This window comes from Magnolia sinica, chromosome 19, assembly GCF_029962835.1.
Source record: "Magnolia sinica isolate HGM2019 chromosome 19, MsV1, whole genome shotgun sequence".
Lineage (NCBI taxonomy): Eukaryota > Viridiplantae > Streptophyta > Magnoliopsida > Magnoliales > Magnoliaceae > Magnolia > Magnolia sinica.
In genome coordinates, this window is record NC_080591.1 from 56040569 (window position 1) to 56059923 (window position 19355).

The 19355-nt window shown below is 37.0% G+C and overlaps 1 pseudogene; it reads left to right on the top strand.

The window, feature by feature from the left end:
• Positions 1 to 457: 457 nt before the first annotated feature.
• Positions 458 to 19355, top strand: part of LOC131234624 (5'-3' exoribonuclease 3-like) — a 42159-nt pseudogene continuing 23261 nt past the window's right edge.

Consider the following 19355-nt stretch of genomic DNA (forward strand, 5'->3'; position numbering starts at 1 on the left):
TTCTTATTTTGTTGTAACACAGGTGTTTGAGATTTGAGCTCTTTGTAACGTTGGGAATTCATGCCATGATATTCTTCCCTAAAAATGAGACAATTTCACCATTCAGGTGGGTCACAAGAGCAAAGTAAATAGGCCACTATCTTTTTTAATTTTTAATTTTCTAGTCATTAATTCATTTGCTTGATATGCTGTGGGTGGTCTGATTTATATTTGAGAAGATTTTCCATTTATACTCAGCAAAGGGTAGCCGACTAATAAGAGGTTAGGATCTGAAAACAAATCCTAACCGTTGGCTTTGCCTCATCTAAGACAGCCCCGAAGACTTGGATGCTTGGGATTGAAGTGTAAGACCATAGATGCTCATATTCCCACGTGAGTATCGATGCTATTACTGTGACTCATATTGCATCTCCAGCTCCTGCTTTTGCTTCTCAAGAGAAAAGAGAGAGAGAGAGAGAGAGAGGGAGCTGTGGCTTTTCCTTCTCACGGAAAGATAGCAATCCTTTATCTTGGTAAAGGAGTGTAATGGTACATAGAAGGAATAACTTTGGTAGAAACAGAGAGTGAGAGCTGTTCCTTTTCCTGGTTAAGGAAGGAAATTATAGAAACCCATCATCTTTATAAAGGAGAGGAATTGTACACAAAAGGAAGAAGTTGTCAGAGAGAAAGAGTGTGTTAGTTGGGAGTCTCTCAGAGAGAGAGAGAGAGAGAGAGAGAGAGAGAGAGTGGGAGTGGGAGTGCCATCGTTCTATAGGTGGTTGGTGAGTAAGTATCCAAAGATAGTAATGAATGCAAGGGAAGAGAAAGGAGGAGGAGATGGGATTGTTGATACAACTCAGCCCAACCCAAATGGAATAGAATTCGATAATCTCTATCTCGACATGAACGGCATCATCCATCCCTGCTTCCATCCGGATAACCATGTTATCTTCTTTCTTCCTTTTCTTGATGTTAATTTCTAGTTAGTTTTATATGATGGGTATTGAAGATTTTGGCCACAAGGTCTTGTTGCACCCAGTTAGTGAAAGTGGACCCTGGCTATGTGATCAGCATCCTCAAATTGATGGGCCTCACTATAAGCATGACGGTTCCGTATTTTTTCTGCACCTTTTCTTGGGTTTCTTGCAAAACTCTTTTTCTACCAACAAGCTACCGGTGGGGACGCTGGTTATTCAATCAGAATCGTAAAACCCCATGATCTTGCTTTTATATATATATATATATACACACACAGAGAGAGAGAGAGAGAGAGAGAGAGAGAGAGAGAGAGAGAGAGAGAGAGAGAGAGAGAGAGAGAGAGAGAGAGAGAGAGACTTTGGCTGTTTCATTCCTTAACTTGATTTAGTAGCAATTTAATGTCGCAAGCATTTTTTCCAGAATGAATTTATCACGAGCATCTGAATGTTGTAAAGGAATAGTTTATGGACATAAAAACTGTAGAAGATTATATTCAAGACTTGCTCCTATCTGTGTTGTATTCAGACAATTGTTGAGCCCACACGATTAATAGTTAATTAAAGTCCATGTGGGCCATACTTTGATATAAGTCCCTAAAAGCGCCGGTGATTCTATTATTGGCGCTAGTCAAGCGCCGATAAATGGGTATGTCGCTAAAAGTATTGGCGGCGCTAGGTAACTTCTATCGGCGCCTTTCTGAGCGCCGATAATTGTATGTTTTTCCGATGCGAAAAAGCGCCGGTAAAAATCACTTAGAGCACTGCTAAAAATGGTTTGTGGACACTTTTTCTTGCGAAAAAGCTACGCAAGCGTCGGTAGAAGCCTTTGTATGGATTTGTGAGGCCCTAGCATGCCAGTAAGTTTTTTTAAATATTTGAAACATAAAAATAATGCAATACAAATAAAACTGAATATTAAACAAAATTTATATTACCACACAATAAAAAAAATATTACAATAAATGGTCTTGAATGTAAATAAATAAATAAAAATAAATCCTCTATATGGTCTTACTCCTAGCACGAGTGGCGTCAAAAGGCTGAAGTGATTTGAACTCTGGATTGCCCCACTTGTATGCAACGAGAAGAGTGGATCACCCACCATTAGCCCTTTGAAAATTGCTCCTATGATAGCCAGAACCAGGCTAGTCCTTAGCTGCTCCATGGAAGTTGGTTTTTCGGCGCTTTACGTGGCTTCCCATCAATGGCATAACCATGGTTACAATGTTACTCTACTTATAGTATGAGGTCTATAAAAGAAAAATAAATAAATTCATTAAAAATTGTCTTGGGAAAAGAGAACAAGATAAATACAGATCTACATAATTTTCAAAAGACCCAAAAAGAAAAAAGAAAAAAAAAAAAAGAAAGATTACCTTGGAATGTGAAAAAGACCCACTTTGTTTGCATACAAAGGGCTTATACTTGTGATTTGATCCATCTGCTTCCACTTTTGTACCAGAAAAGATGAACAAAACCATCAAAGCAGCTCCCACCAATTTCACTAAAGGGCTAAAAGCTTTCCAACAAAGAACCAAATGGTTCTAAGTCATTCAAATAGTATTAGAATTACATGATGTTAGGCTGGTCGAAAAATAAATTTATTAGACTTTCAACTGGAGCCAATTTAATGATGTTCTTACATTGTTTTACACCCCCAAAAGCATAGGGCTGACACCATTTTCCCTCACAAAGATTTAATCTACCAAGCATGTATTGAAGTTAGGTTGACACTTCTCATTTACGAAAATAAAAACAGATGGAAGGAAAAGGAAACATATTCAAGATCACTACATCAATCAATACATGGTAAACAAGGATTTCAAGTGATTAGTGTCAAACAGTAAGCATGCCATCAATAGAACCATACCTATTACTTCCATCTAGAGCAGAAGCCGCCATGGCATGCCTCATATCAGAACCAGTTTGCAATGATTGAGCTTTCAACATCTGCTGTTGTCGAGCCAATGATGGCTGGTAATATTTGTACAAAGAATTAGATAGATGGCTAAAAGTTTAACACTGACCATAAAATAAAACCAATATTTTATATCTATTTAAGCTTTGTTTGGATGCACAACCGAATCAAATTGCAAAAGTTTTTTTTTAAAAAAAAATAGTAGCAAAAGTACAAGCAGGAGACTTTTGGTTATTGAAATGACACGTGTCCTTGAAGCGGCTTGGTGGATCATAGTGGATCCTTGTGGGGCCCACCTGAAGCTTCCCAATTCCCTGAAGTGCACTTTTATAGGCAAGGAGGGAATGCCCTAATACCACGCCAATATTCCTCAAAACTGTTGAATCTGTGAGGTCTTGCTAGCAATAGCATACAAAATAATGAGAAAATTAAACATGACCACTGATATCCCTCTTGCCAAATGAGAAGACTCACTGCTATCGCTGTTTCAATATAAACATGATGCCCTCCATTTATCATGGCTTTAAAGACCATTTGGAAGTTTGGTGAAATAAGGATTTGTTCTACTATTCCAGCAGAACAAATCTGCTATCTGTTTTCCATGGAGATGGGAACAATGTTAGCCTCCCATTTACCAACCTTACCACTCCAGATTGTAAGTGCTAATAGTTGCTACAACTTGCAGCTAGGATGGAGCATATCCACCTCACCATAAATGGGGAACTTCCAGATGCACCTACCATTAGTTCAGATAGTAGGAACAAAAAACCCATTGCAAGGGTTAGGTTCAACAAGCCCAGATCAAGACTCTCTTCTTTATAAGAAGACCAACACCAATGAGTGAAAGAACTACAAAAGAAAAGAAAAGAAACGAAATGCAAACGGAACTATATTACCTGCCAACGTGAAATGGATAACTCCGTGCTCAGGTTGTTTAGAGTTCCATTAGCTACAATCAGGTTACCCTCACTGTTTTCAAAATCAATCGGATTGACTTTGTGGGGCATAGTGGAAGACCCAATCTCGCCAGCCTTGGTTATCTATACAACAGATCCACCACAGGAACAACATACTCACATTTTAGACAAAATAAGACTTCAGAGAAAGCAAAGAAAAGGAGATCCAAGTGAGACTTTTGAAGAGGAGCTTCGCACAACACATGGTGCAATGCACGAGATCCAGGCCCTTCATCAGGTAGGGCCTATCATGAACATGCAGTGGCCAACCAATAAGATAATGATTCTCTCTCAACTCTCCTTGCTTACAGATGGGACACCAAACCCTGTTGTCCTTGCCAACATGGCACCCAATTTAGACAGTCTCTACATGTAATCTATAAGAAACATAGTTATTGGTACACAAGTTAGAAGATTCATGCAACTAAGTTGACAACTGGACCTTGGGCATCCTCTGCTATGAGTTCCTTTACGGCGTCCCACCTTTCAAAGCCGAGAACCAGGAAGATACATTCAAAAGGTTAGAAAAGCTTCATCTGCCTATCTACATTTCCCAAAGTTTACATAGAGCTTATAATACTACTATCTATGTGTAGGATTGTGGAGATCGACTTGAGTTTTCCTCCCACTGCTCATGTGTCTGCAGAAGCAAAGGACCTGATCTGTCGGGTATGATGATCAGAAGCATCTATGTATTGAAAATCATTACGCATAAGCGTCTATGTATGTGTTAACATTCTAGTTGTAAATGTGCAGCTTCTGGTGAAGGATTCTTTAAATTACAGCCCAACAAAATTCTTAACACAGATAAATTACAGATCATATAGTTTGCACAATAGAAAATATGAGTAAAGCACCTTCAGTATTGTCAGCTGCTCAACATGATCTATCATATAGTTTGAACTGTTGAAGTTTCTAGGATGACTGTGGCTCTATCACAGTGCACTCTACCTGATGAATGGCCCTAAATTGTGACACATGGAAGTTGAATCATAGCCCTTTCAAATTTACGCAAAAATCCATCAGCGGTGAATTCTTACAAATGTTCTGGCCCTAATATAAGTTGGATAACGACCCTTTTGAATTAATGCAACAAAAAAAAAAAAGCACAGGCCCGCCAATCTGATCCATGTGGGAGGTACAAGTCCGTGGAAAATTCCTTCCAACACCTTGTGACAACCATATTAATTGTCATGAAGAAATGAAAACAGTGGTTGAAGAACAAGCTAAATATCAAATATGAATGTCTCACACAATGCATGAATGCTACATGTACAGCGGCAAATACAAATAGCAAGCTGATTGACTCCAAGAAAAAGGGCCTGGACTTAAATCAATAAATGCCCATCTGATACAAAATATGTACAATAAATAGTCCTCCAAAATGTAGATTTTCTCACTATTATGTGATTATTTATCTGGAGATTGGATTAGTGGTCATTCGTTATGCTGTTAGAAAATGGAAAAATCAAACCAAAAGCCTCATTTTCATACTTTTACAGTACAATCAAACAGGAGAAATCTCAGTAGAAAACCTCATTTTCAGCCATTTTCTCACTGTAAATCCACTAAAAAGCTATCGTTTTGAAGATGGAAAAATCAGAGCAGAGAACCTAAATTTTCATGAAATTCCAACAAGATCGCCTTCGGAAATCGAGAATTTCACTAGAAAATCTCATTTTCCGATGTTTTAGCAGTTAATCTATGAAAATGAGAATCGTAAAATCCACCACGATACCTCAAAAAATCGTCGGATACGCCTTTGAAGATCGTATATTGATGAGAAAATACGATTTTTAAAAATATTTCTAGCGAGAAAATACCTGAAATTGCAGCTTGATTTTCTCATCTCATCCGTTGCAATTTCGCGCCCGAGATGGGGTGGGGTTTGGGCGTTTTATAGCGTCTGATGGAGAAGAAGATGGCGAGCTTTTGTTGAAGAGTCGGGAAATGGCTTTTCGGCTCGGGTGTGGAAACTCAAAGGACTAAGGCTGCTGTTCTAACTTGCGCTGGGATGTGACGACGGGCGTAACCAACGCACCCAAGATTTATTTTTCTTAAAGTTACATGCCTGTCATAAGCATTACCTGCATAATAACGACTCTTCAACACAAGGAATAAAAAAACATAATAAACTTCCAGTTCTTTGCTGGCACCAATGAAGTGTCTGCATTGAAACCAAAGGTACTTCATGGGATTTTAAAATTTTAAAGATGATATACAACAACCCATTTGGTGAAGCAAGGACTCATCTTCAAAGAAAATTCCCCATGAAAACATGCACATGAAACACAAAGCTTCTTTATTTTTTTCAAGTTAGCAGCACATACGCACACAAACATGCAAGGCAACCATATCTCACCTGAACATGAGATTGTGAGTATCCACCATAGCTGCTGAATTTACTTTGCTAAACACTCCCTGCAACGAAAAAAAAAAATGTAATAAAATGACTTAGTGAAGAGAAAACGGATACAAACTATAGTAGGTCCACAAAAGATCATATTGGGGTGGTCTACCTGATGCACAGCCTAGATGTAGCACATGTATGCCACATTCTCATGTGTTGGAATGTCTGTTGTCTATTGAATTAGCAAACCTTTACAAGAAGGGTGTAGCCATGAAAGATGAAAGCTCACCTTTCCACCAAAATGGAAGACGAGCAAAGAGAACAACAGTTGGAATTCCCACAATGTAGAAAGCTCCAAGGTTAATGAGAGCACTGGTCTTTTGCCACCCTCATCCTATAGCAGTTCCTAAATGATTGAAGAATTTATAACAGCATGTGACTGATTCAAATTGAGAATCTTCTCAAACATGAAAGTGAAAATGACTAAAATCTACTATAAACATGATTGTCATGAGCATAAATCTAGAACTCACTAAGTTGACACATTTGAATTCCCACATTGATGATCAAAGTTTGAAATTCCAATGGGAATACAGAAGCAGTTGGAAGCTGAAAACTTCAACAATGCTTCCAAAGCATCACCAAAAAACAGAGGCCAGAAAAGAACATTCAATTTTGGCCTCTATCATGTACTAAGACTCCAATCTAGTATTGTGCTAAGTTGCCTCATTGAGGAACCATCAAAGTTTAATTTCCACCACCCAATCAATGGGCAAAACCACTTGACAAAATTGCACAACAAAAAGCAAGAAGGCCCATCTCAAGCAAAATTAGAGAAATAAAATGAATATCACCTCCTTATGTTGCTTCCTATACATGGTCCAGGAAAGCTTTGACAGCTTCAGCTGGTTGTGGAAGTACCTCTTGCATTTTGAATTTGCAAACAACAGTTAAGGTAGATCCCAAATTAGAAAAGGTGACAGCAAAAGTGAGATACAGGCATTTGAATGAAATATATAGAATACAAGCTACCATATTGTGATATGCTACATTTTGAAAGGTACTGTTTGCAGGCAAGTACAATCCAATACAAAATACACATTAATATACTCATAATGTGTGAATCTTTTTTTTTCTTTTTAATGGTACAGAAATCAGAAAACCCAAAGCCAATTTACCTTTGCCTGGTCCGAACAGAGAAAAAAAACATGTCATTTGCTGCAAAGCTCTTCCTAGGATGATACTTGAAAAGAATCTATAATGACAAAAAGAAAACATACATCATCCACATGTTTTATTAGCCAGGCATGCCTGCTCCACAAATGCATCAACATATTTTCATGGCGACAGTTCACATACAAGATTAATGTAAAGAGGTCATATCTAGAGGTCGTATCCCCTTTGAGAAGGATGAGTATTTCATGTTGTGACGAACAAAAAAGAATGCAGGTTAAACAAACCAAGAGCCAAATACATATTATCTAATCCCCTTAAAATCTTGAATAGTACAAGTATCTGAAGTAGATGGTTTCACACCCAAACTCACAAGTATCTGATGCAGATGGATTTGCAGCCACATTGGCATGTTTGGATGCTCAATTATATTGTATTGAGATAAATAAAGAGTGAATTTCCAAATTGGCATGGCACCATTCTAATTCATAGTAATGGTGGAAGCCCAAGTTGCAATTCCAAGCAATTCGAGTTGTGTACCAAATAATTTTAAAGGTCATAGTAGCAGATATGGGGCCCAGTTCCACATTGTTCAGTTCCTTCTTTATCAGCTTGATTTATTGCAATGCAGTTATATATATATATATATATATATATATATATATATATATATATATATATATATATATATATATATATATATATATATATATATATATATATATATAACTAGCCATTTCTCAGACGAACATCATACATATTCTACTATGAAATGGTTGGTTTTTCTGAGCAAAAACAAGTATTGCCCTTTTTTGCACAAAAAAATAATAAAAATAAAAATAAAAATAAAACAAACAAACAAACAAACACAATACAATCAAAGTAATAAAAAAGAGGGATGAAAAGGAAAAACAGAGACAATCATAGATCCAGAAAACATCAAGTACCCTGATTATATTTCCACGCCTGAGGAGCAGAACAACCTAATTTTCAGGGTAGAATCGTGGGCCCTGGAATACGATCTAATCAGTGTGGTCCACTGGATGCAGAATCTGGACCTCTCATGCATGTGCCCACGTGCAGATGTGTAGGGCGCTGTGTGCGTATGGAGAATGCAAATTCAAATGAAAAAAAAATCATTTCACTGTAAACGAGTAGGCCAGACTATATATATATATATATATATATATATATATATATATATATATATATATATATATATATATATATATATATATATATATATATATATGAAGGTTTTAGCTAATACCTTTGAACTTGTGAATCAGATCAACACCATCAACAACCCTGATTCGAGAATCTGCAGATGTAATAAGCACTTCTAAATTAGGGATTCGACCATGCAAATCCCTAAAAATGGATTCGACAATGCAAATCCCTAAAAATGGATTCTACAACGCAAATCCCTAATTAGGGATTTGTATTTAACAAAACATATTCCTAATCAAGTATTCTAAAATAGATCATACCTGAGAATCTGAGATTCACCAACAGCACAAAAAACCTTGCAAAGTGCAGAAAACAGATCCAAAACCCTAGGAAACAAGAGAGTAGCAGATCTAGATACTACGGAGAGATCCCAAAGCAGCCGTGAGAGAGAAAGAGGAGAGAGAGAAGGAGAGAGTCATGGAGTTGCAGAGAGAGAGAGAGAGGGGTAGGAAATAGGAGATTCGTGGAGTTGTAGAGAGAGAGAGAGAGAGAGAGAGAGAGAGAGAAAGAGAGAGAGAATTTATCACGAGCATCTGAATGTTGTAAAGGAATAGTTTATGGACATAAAAACTGTAGAAGATTATATTCAAGACTTGCTCCTATCTGTGTTGTATTCAGACAATTGTTGAGCCCACACGATTAATAGTTAATTAAAGTCCATGTGGGCCATACTTTGATCGATAATAATAGGTGTGACCACAAAAATGGTTGGTTTAGTCTTTGTCATTGATGGTCCAATTGTTCCAATATTAAAAATTAACTCCTGGACTTATGATGTAGTTGAATGGTCCAATTTGATGGTTTGATTTCATTGATATCAAAGATGAATGGTCAGATCGGATCAAAATTGAAGATTGATGCTCCAATTGAACTGATATTGAAGATGAGTAATCTGATTGTGCTGAAATTGGAGATGAATGGTTTGATTGGACAAATATCATAGATTGGTCTGACTGGACTGATGTTGAAGCCGAATGGTTCAATCAAACGATATTTGAAGATCAATGGTTAGATTGAAAACATATCAAAGATGAGCAGTCTGATTGGGACGAAATTAGAGACGAATAGTCTGATTGGGATGATATTGATGGTCAATGATATATATTTTTTTAAACTTTGTCATTGGTCCAATTAGATCATTCATCTCCACTATTGGGTCAGCCCAACCGGATGATTCATTTCTAATTTTGGCCTGATCAAATCGTACATCTCTGATATTGGTCCAATCTAACCGTTGATCTTTAGCATCGTTCTACAGAACCATTCAGCTTAAACATTAGTCAAATTAGATCGCTGATCTTCAATGTTTGATAAATCAGACCATTTATCTCTAGTTTCAACACAATAAGATTTCTCTTCTAAAATATTGGTCGATTGGATCATTGATCTTTAATTTTGGAGGAATAAGGCCATTCATCCTTGACATCATTCAAATTAGCTTTTTGTGCATCAATATCATTCAAGTCAGACCATTTGGTTTCATCATCAGTCCAATCAGGTCTTTGATTTTCAAGATCTGCTGAGCTGGAACATTCATCTCCAACTTCAATAACGGTCCGACTGACCTGTTGCTCTTCAATTTGGTTGATTGGATTGTTCATCTTTGATACTTGTAAAATAAAACTGTTTATTAGAGTATCTTTTGAATCAGACCTTTCAACTTTGTCATAGGTCCAATTGGACCATTGATTTTTAATATCAGTCTAATCGAACCATCTCCAATTTCAGCACAATCAAATCAGTAATTATTCATCTTCAATATCTCTCCAATTAGATTGTTGATATTCAACTTTTTTGTAATATAATCATTTTTGAATTGGTCCAATCACACTACTGACCATCATTACTGTCCAAATTGGACCATTCAACTTCATCGCTAGTTTAGTCAGAATGTTGATTCAATGCCAACCCAACTGTACAAATCGATGACAAAGATTAGATCAATCATCGTTTGAGCCACATATGATTAAGGATCGAAGGTGTTGACCCACATGGACGACATAGGTTTTGGGACTGATAGTTGTAACCATCATCTAAAATGGAAGAAAGGCATTGATTGTTGATAGGGAATTGGTAGTCTGTGTTATGCAATTGGTGATAAGAGAGAATCATGTATTGAGTTTCTGTTTTGGTCTTTGATTGTGTTGTTGCAGTTATTTCCTCCTACAACATTTAACGAGGTCTTTGAAAGCATTTTTGAATACATTGATCGACTCTTTCGCATATCGACTCTTTCGCATAGTGAGGCCGAGGAAGCTCTTGTATATGGCCATAGGTGAGTTACACACCCTCATTTCAGTTTTCTCTAAGGATTCTTGAAATTTTTTTTTTTAAAAAGTGAGATTTTGCTTTAGATAATTGCTGTTGACATTAAAATTAAGGTTTTTGGTTTTACATTGCAACTAAGGAAGAGTTGTTAGTATCATGGTTCAAATTATTGGGTATTGTATTCATCTCGGTGGCACTGATTCACGATACATACTTGTATTGTCGATACGACTGATTTTTATTGGACATATCGGAGTGAAAATTTTGAAGGTAAAAAAAAAATTGAAATAACATTTTATATTGTATTCTTGTGTGTGTGTGTGTGTGTGTATTCAATAAAAAATACTACTAATATGTATTGTTGCATGACATACTAATATGTATTGATACATGACATACTTTGATGCATTGATACATGACATTAATATTTTGTTTAAGGATTAAGAAAATAACATAATAGTGTATTTTTTATTTTTATTTCTAGTGATTTTTCTTTTATACATTCTATATCGATTTATCATATTAGTCATGACCGATACATGATATGTATCAGCCAATATTTAAAACCATGGTTAGTATTTTTAGCTTGACCACTCATCCATAAGCCACAACATGAAAGGGGCACTCCCACTAAAATCAGGCTGATTGGATGCTCCAATACTCAGACATAACAGAGGCAAAAAAAAAGTTGGGTGCATTCTCAAATTGAACTCTTTAGGATTTTCTGGCTAAATTGACTTTTGGCATGGCTCATATTTGTTGTGGCCCATTGGGGGAATGGTTTAGCTGTCCCCATGAGTACCCATTGGAAGAATGCATCGTAGACGTACCGTGCAATCAACATTCTTCCATGAGAGAGGGTGAGTAAACTACTCACATAGCAACATCAAATTGGAAGGGGCCATTTGAGATGAACCTGTATTTTTAACTATCTAAATTACTAACTCGACTTCATACTATATTAGTGGTAAATTTGCAAGTTGTGTTCCTGTAATTTCTTTATTTTTTCTTTAGAACGAAGGTCCAATTCATCTTCTTCTTCATTTTGGATTCTACAACAGATTGGTTATTTGTTTCTATAATTGTAGAGTTAGTGTAATGACACTCGTCATCTTATAGACGCTGTTACACTTCTTTACTTTTATTATCCTCTTTCAATGCTTCATACCATCTTTGCTTCAAGGAACTGCTCACGGCTTTCATTTATTTATATTGTATGTGTTATAATGGTTTACTGTCTTAAATTTGCATCTAGACGGAGTAGCACCAAGGGCCAAAATGAATCAGCAAAGATATCGCCGCTTCCAGACTGCCAAACATGCTGAACTTGCGGTGCGTTTTTCTTCAGTTCCATAGAACTGCTGCACTCATTTGATGTTGTTTTTTCTTCTACTGAAAATTAAGGAAAACAATCAAAAGGTCTTACTAAATGTTCTTTTTCCTTACATGTGTTCTTAATCTTGAAATAGTTATATTGTTGTTTAGGAAGCCGAGGAGGAAAAACTAAGAAGAGAGTTCGAATTCCAGGGGAAGGTTATTCTTCCAAAAATGCAATCTGAGGTTTCCGATCCAAATGTTATTACACCAGGAACTGAATTCATGGATAAATTGTCAACGGTGCTTAAATGCTATATTCGTTCGAGGCTGAACAATGACCCGGGTTGGAAAGACATCAAGGTTTAATGATGAATCACATTGGAAATTATTTTTGAATTACATTGATGGTATTAGGAATTGTAATTTTCTTCCTGTTTTTCATTAATAACTGGTAAAGCGTTGAATTTTGAAATAATCAGGACTGTGTTGGTACGAGTTTTTTCGAATGAGCCTAAGAGTCGTTTGGACATAACCTCGAAAAGTCCATTGAGGCATAAATCTCCTTTTGAGCCAACCCTACTAGGGTTTTTGGTGTGCGTTTGGATGCACTTTGCTAATCCTGTTTCATCATCCTGCTTGATAGAATAGGCGTCAAATGGTGACTTGACAAAAACCAATCCAATTGGTTTTTGTCAAGTTGATGGTAAAAGCAAGCCTGAAACCCCTTCTTTGAAAGCCCCCTTTTGTGCAATTTTATTCAAACAGGCCCTAAGGTTCTTGTGCTAAGGTGTCTACTCTGTGAGGTCTATGCTGTTCTTTCAGTGGACCTTGTCGTGTCTGTTCCATGGCTTGGAAATTGCGCCATTCAGGTCATTGGGTGGGCCACATCATGCAATATTTTCTTATACGTGTGGCCAGCCTGATGATTTGTCTTGCCATCACATTAATGCTTGATGAATGCATTGAATGGCCTGGATGTCGGAACTCATTGTGACTGGTGAGAGTAGGATTTCTGAGTATGACTCTAGTTGGTCATCTTCAATTTTCTCCATAGGATTACTCGGAATGCTCATAAAACAAATTAAAATTATTTTTCTTCAAATTGATTTCTTTTTTAGGTTATACTGTCCGATGCAAATGTTTCTGGTGAGGGAGAGCATAAGATAATGTCATTTATACGGCTACAATGGAATCGTGATGGATACAATCCAAACACTCGCCACTGCCTGTATGGCCTGGTATGACTGATTTTAGTGCTGCTTGAATGAGCTATAGATAGTAGGCTTCTATTATTTGAGAGACACACTCCAGTGGTTCTGGTTCCACAGTAAGCTTACAACATGGTGGGTGCCTTACCCGTATTAGTGCTAGGCATTTTTCCCTCTGAATTTGTTCCCTGTGCCGTGGCCCATCTGAGTTTTGGATCAGTATGATTTCTAGGGCTCTGGAGGTTTCCGAGGTTACAGATCTTATGGATGGGATGACTTATGCAAACGCATCATTGGACCACACATTTGCCTGGCACCAGCGTTAGCTTTTGTCAGTAGCACCGGTGCCACTGGAATGCACCTCATAAATTGATGGGTTACTAGTTTCAGTGGCAATTACTCTTTTCACTGAAGTTGTGGATTTTTTGACTTGCAGGATGCGGATCTGATAATGTTGGCTTTAGCTACACATGAAGTTCATTTCTCTATATTGAGGGAGGTGAGTTTAGTGTCTACTCCTTACCACACCTGCTACTGTTGAAGTGAAAACGAGTTTCTACGCACTGTCTCGAATAAACTGATTTTTTCTCTCTAGTTTCTAGTTTACAGTAAAGTTCGGCAGGTCGTGACATGTCCTTTTTTTCCTTTTTTAAAGCAAGCAAAGGCTTCACATAATGTAAGTAAATTTCGATATTCATTAGAGGACCAAATAGGCTAGTGATGTGAACTAACAGGTTAAGGAAATTGGTTCGAAAGTAAACTGCTAACTGTAATTACACCCTTTCAATGGGACTCAATGCTTGGTTTCTTGGTTGAAGGCCTGTTTAGCCATCTGCTAATCTAAGGATGAATATGTCGGAGCATGTGCAGCCAAACTGACTGACCTAATTTAATCAGTTTTACTAATTGGGGTTGGATTCAGGCCTATGAAACCTGAACTGACAATAAATCAGGTCGGGATCAGATCTATGAATTTGTAGTCTTTTCCTTTATTTGATTATATTTATCATTTAAATCATATAAAAGCAATCTTCAGGTGTGGGATTCTAATTCCGAACCTCTTTGTATCCAAGGCCATTTTGTATCGTAATTCGTGCTTGAAATTAGATCTGACAGGATCCTGCGGGATATCCCAGTCCAATTGGATTTTTATCTGGCAATTCATATAACATACAAGTATCAAAATTTGATAGGACCCTAATCCAATTCCCTTACTCTTGTCCAGATATGGACGCACCCTCATTGATGTGGTGTTGAGGTCTAAGTTTTACAGTTGGACTTACTGAGGTACAGGAATGAGTTGTATTGCAGATGCTGTTACGGCTCACCCTGTATTGGTTGAGTTGCCAAAATCATTGAAAAAACTTTAAAATTAGAAAAAAAGTAACACGGTCTGCAAAAATCAAAGAGAGCAAGAAATTATGGAAATCCATATCACAGATAGTTTTTGTATGGATTCTTAGTGGTGAATTATTTGCTAAGCCATTTATTAAGGAGTATTTATTGTTTTTTATGTTGATACACCAGGATGTAGCTACCTTGGAGCAGCAACCAAGCTGCACGTTGTCCCTAGAAACATCCCTTTCAAAGCAGAACGTATATTCTGTAAAATCAAGAGGGTGGTTTGGTAAGGTCCATCAGGCCAATGGTGGTGCTTCGTTAGCTAAGATGCCATTTCAGGTCTCTCTCTCTCTCTCTCTCTCTCTCTAAATACCATTGCTTCATTCTTCACATAAATATTTTTACTGTTATGTGTATCATTAATTTGATGAGGTATCCTAGCCCTATGATCTTTGTTCTTGTGGGTATTTCCCTAAAATTCTCCCAAAGTGGAAGTTTGTGACCTTACGAACTCTGGCCTAATCCCCATATAACAAAAATGTGTACATTAACTATTGACATCTGGGGTTGATTGTACTGAGGGAAAACAGAAGAAAAGAAAAGGAAAAGGAGGTACTTCTCCCATGATGGGATGTTACACAATGATTGGAAAGAAAAATGGTAGTGGTTTCCGCATAGCAAATCATTGCACTTTTCAATGGTCAATTTCCCGAGTAAAAGATACAATGTGAGCTTGTCTCACAAAAAATGAGGTTTCCACTTACTATCGAAATAAGATCCCAAAAATGGAATCCATGTTTGAATAGTCCCATGGAATTCTTGCGAATCCATTGTTGGATAATCATTACACTTTTCCTTTCTTTTCTCCCAATCGAAATACACTCTACCAGCTCATTAGATCAACAAGTGTGACCGCCACAGCCCACGATGAGTTCAGAATTGGGAGCCTTAGAACCTTAAATTCCTCTAATTTAGAATGTGTGTGTGAACTCTTCCATATCGTTCTTTATTGATTTGTTTTGTACATTTTGGCAGTTCTTGAATATTTGGACATTACGAGAATATTTGGAACTCGACATGACAATTGCTGAACCTCCCAAAGATTTCTTGATAGACTTCGAGCGAATCGTAGATGATTTCATCTTCCTGTGTTTCCTCATGGGAAATGATTTTTTGCCTCACTTGCCTTCGTTGGAAATTCATGAGGTTTGTATAATAGCCCCTAGTTACATTTTTTGGTGCTAATGCATTTTGAAGAAGCATTTGGAATGTCTGTTCTTAATGGGATCAAGTTCATATACCAGGGTTTTTATAGAAGTTCCTTGGGAATTAGGTTAGATGGAATGCCTTTTGTTAAATGCCAAGTTCAATTACAGCTTCTCGATTGCACTTTGTAAGTGGACTTGGTGCATGTGAAATGAGCCATGTGTGTAATATAGATGAGCTGCTCTTCAAGTATTCTCCGCGGCTTTAATTACATTTTTGAAAAATCTGGCCAGCACCTTCATCAAGTGGGCCAAGTATGTATGAAGTACATTAATGGTTAAAAGGAAGCGGAAATTGGTTCAATTGACAAAAAAACAGCCAATAAATTTTCAGGTCAGGCTTTCTGGATCAACAGCTCCATATATTGAGTGAATGCACTCAACATTTCTTATTCATTTTGTCAAAATAAAATTCTATATGTTTCAAATTAAAAATGAATGAAATTATGAGGTTTGCTCAAATACATCCTAACACATTGCAATATGATATGTCATGACTTTGTGCATTGGCATTGTGGCTTTTTGATGATCCCAGATCGTTAGTGTGATATAGCTCCCCTCAGAAGGGGATGCCCAAAAAAGTTGTTAGAACGAAATATTTCAACACCTTGGTTACACAAAGGTTATGGTGTCTGTCAATTTGGAAAGAAAAAGAGCACAATTTCAAATCATTGAAAAGTAATCCAATTTGTGATGGTGGCTGTCCACCATACAAATTGAGACTCATTGTATAATCAGTTTTGATTGCTAGAAGACGGTCTAGATTCAAAGACTAAAATTCGGACATATCACATTGCAACATGTCAGAGTGTATTGGAGAAAACTTTTAAAATTATTATTTAATGGTGGAAAAGTAGAAAAATGATAAGTAGCCCACTTGGGGTTTTCTTTCTATGCCGCCCCAAATGCTTGGTAAGTTGGAAGCAGGTCACCCTATTGACACACTCAACCAAATGTTGAATTTGCCAACTCTCTTCTCTGCTTTTTGTTTTTCATGAATATTTAATGGAAGCTGTGTTGCATTGTTTAGGGCGCGATAGATTTGCTAATGGCTGTTTACAAAAGGGAGTTTAAAAGCATGGGTGGATATCTCATCAATACATGCAGAGTAAAATACTAATCTTTATGTGCTTTGTAGTTATAAGGAGTGCATGATAATTACTATATTTGCGTTGTGTGGTAGGAAGGTTGCTGAAATTTCCAATCTGGTTGATTTGGCCACTTGCTTAGTGATTCCTGTTTCTACTTCGGGCCAGCTTGATGCACTTTCTCCAATCACTCAATGCGGCACTGGGATTCTGCACTTTCCAAGCCGGTTTTATGATGCTTGGTGGCATTGTTTGAATGGGCATAAGTTACATTTTCATTCCGTGCTTTGCCATGGAATTAACGGACTGTATGCAATTGATTTCAAGAAGTTGAAAACACTGATTGATGTTACTTCTGTTCATGATCAGTTGCGAGATAAACATGCTGCCTATATAAAATTCAAAAGAGTAGAATGGCTAATCCTTGCTGTTGGTTCTTGTGAAGATAAAATTTTCAAGAAAAGATCAGAGATACGGAAGGTATGCCATATATGCACATCTTTTTGCATGATTTGCGTTTTTTGCATTTTAGATTTGCTGATTCATGTTTGACACTCCTGTCTTCATTCCTTGTGCTATGCAAAAACTCGGAAACTCTGATTGACTCGATGTTTTGTTTGGTTGGGTTGATTTGAAGAATCGAACAAGTCTTTATTTGAGTGAATGCAAATTTTAGTAATTAAATTATTATTATTAGTGTGTGCATATATTTTTAAACAGTCATATATAGTTACAGAATAAAAATAATTGAAAGAATGTAAATTCTGGAGAACCATGACACTTTTTCAGTACATGTCCTTGGGAAACTTGAACTCTACGTGGGATTGTGTCCTCCCACACTTTTGGACATGAAGCCATCACTTCCAACCGTAGTGTAAAGCTCAAAGGAGGGTTCTATATTTTTATTTTTTGAAGAAAAAATATCATCTGTTATCAACTTTTAAATCTTCTTTGGTTGACATTCTTGTAATTTATTGTAGAACTTCTATAGTTGCAGTCAAAATACCACTGTTCTCGCTAAGGGGACATTTGGAGCGTAAGTTACTTAAGACAAGCTACTTAGGCATTAAGTAGCTTATCTTGATTTCTACTAATTAAACTGAAGTGGTTAGGTAACTTTAAATAAAAAAGCTACTTATAATTGATCATAAACCAAACTTACTTAACTCAAAGTTACTTATCTATCTCTGTAAGTTGAAAAAGTAACTTTTTTGGTGGTATCCAAATGGGCCCTAAAGGATTTTTTCTTGGACAGCTTGGGTGATCCATGCTTTTTTCTCTTTTGGGTGTCGCAGCGTAATCTCGAACGTGTTGTGCGTGAGATGTTTCAAGCCATGGGTGAAGAAGATGTGGATAATGGGGTGAGAATTGGACATCCATCACCCTCCATGCTCTTAGTGCATTACCTTTCATTTGCAGTGTCATGAAACTAATGCTGCAGTACATTATTATTCAGGAAGTAAATTCTAAATACCTACCAAATGCCCCATCATTGGAGTCTAATGGTCTTTCGACCATCAGATGTTCGGAAACTGATGTACGTCCATCAGTCCCTCTCCATCTTCATCTTACGAGTTTTTGGTTCCTGCTTTCTATATCGACAGGCACATATTGTGAAACAGTTCTGAGTCTCTCCATTGAAGTACTTTTTGAGATGTGTCCTAATTTCCTACTAGTATTCACATGATTCTTTTTGTATCTTCTAGGTTTTGAACAATTCCAAGGAATTGAAGCAGAAACTAAAAGAAATTCTTTGACAGAAATCGGACCTGTTCAAAAATGGTAACCCAGATAAGGTTAGGTTCATTTGGTTTCAGGTGGGTTGCATGCATACAAAGAAACATATGATGCCTGATGTCAGGAAAAATACAGTGCTTAATAGAGTCATAGGCCAGCCCATACCAATATATTGTATATGTGGGGCCGACCTTTTGGAATGATGGATGGTTGGGATCACATAAATTTCTTACATGAGGCTGGATACACTGTGGGATTCTAATCTTTTGATTAGGTCTCCTTTAGTGTGGTGTATATGTTTTGTAATGTTAGTTTTTCTAATTCATGAAAGCAAGAACCATCTTCTGTTGTTCTAAATGGATCATTGGTTTGTGTGTCTTTGCTACAGGTCAATCTTTGTTCTGAAGGTTGGAAAGCTCGATATTATAAGGCAAAATTTTTGGTAGAAAAGCCTGATGAAATTGAAAGCAAACGAAAAGAAATTGTATGTTATCTGCCTTGATATTTGGACACTGGTCTTTAATTATTGTAACTGTTCTCATCCACCG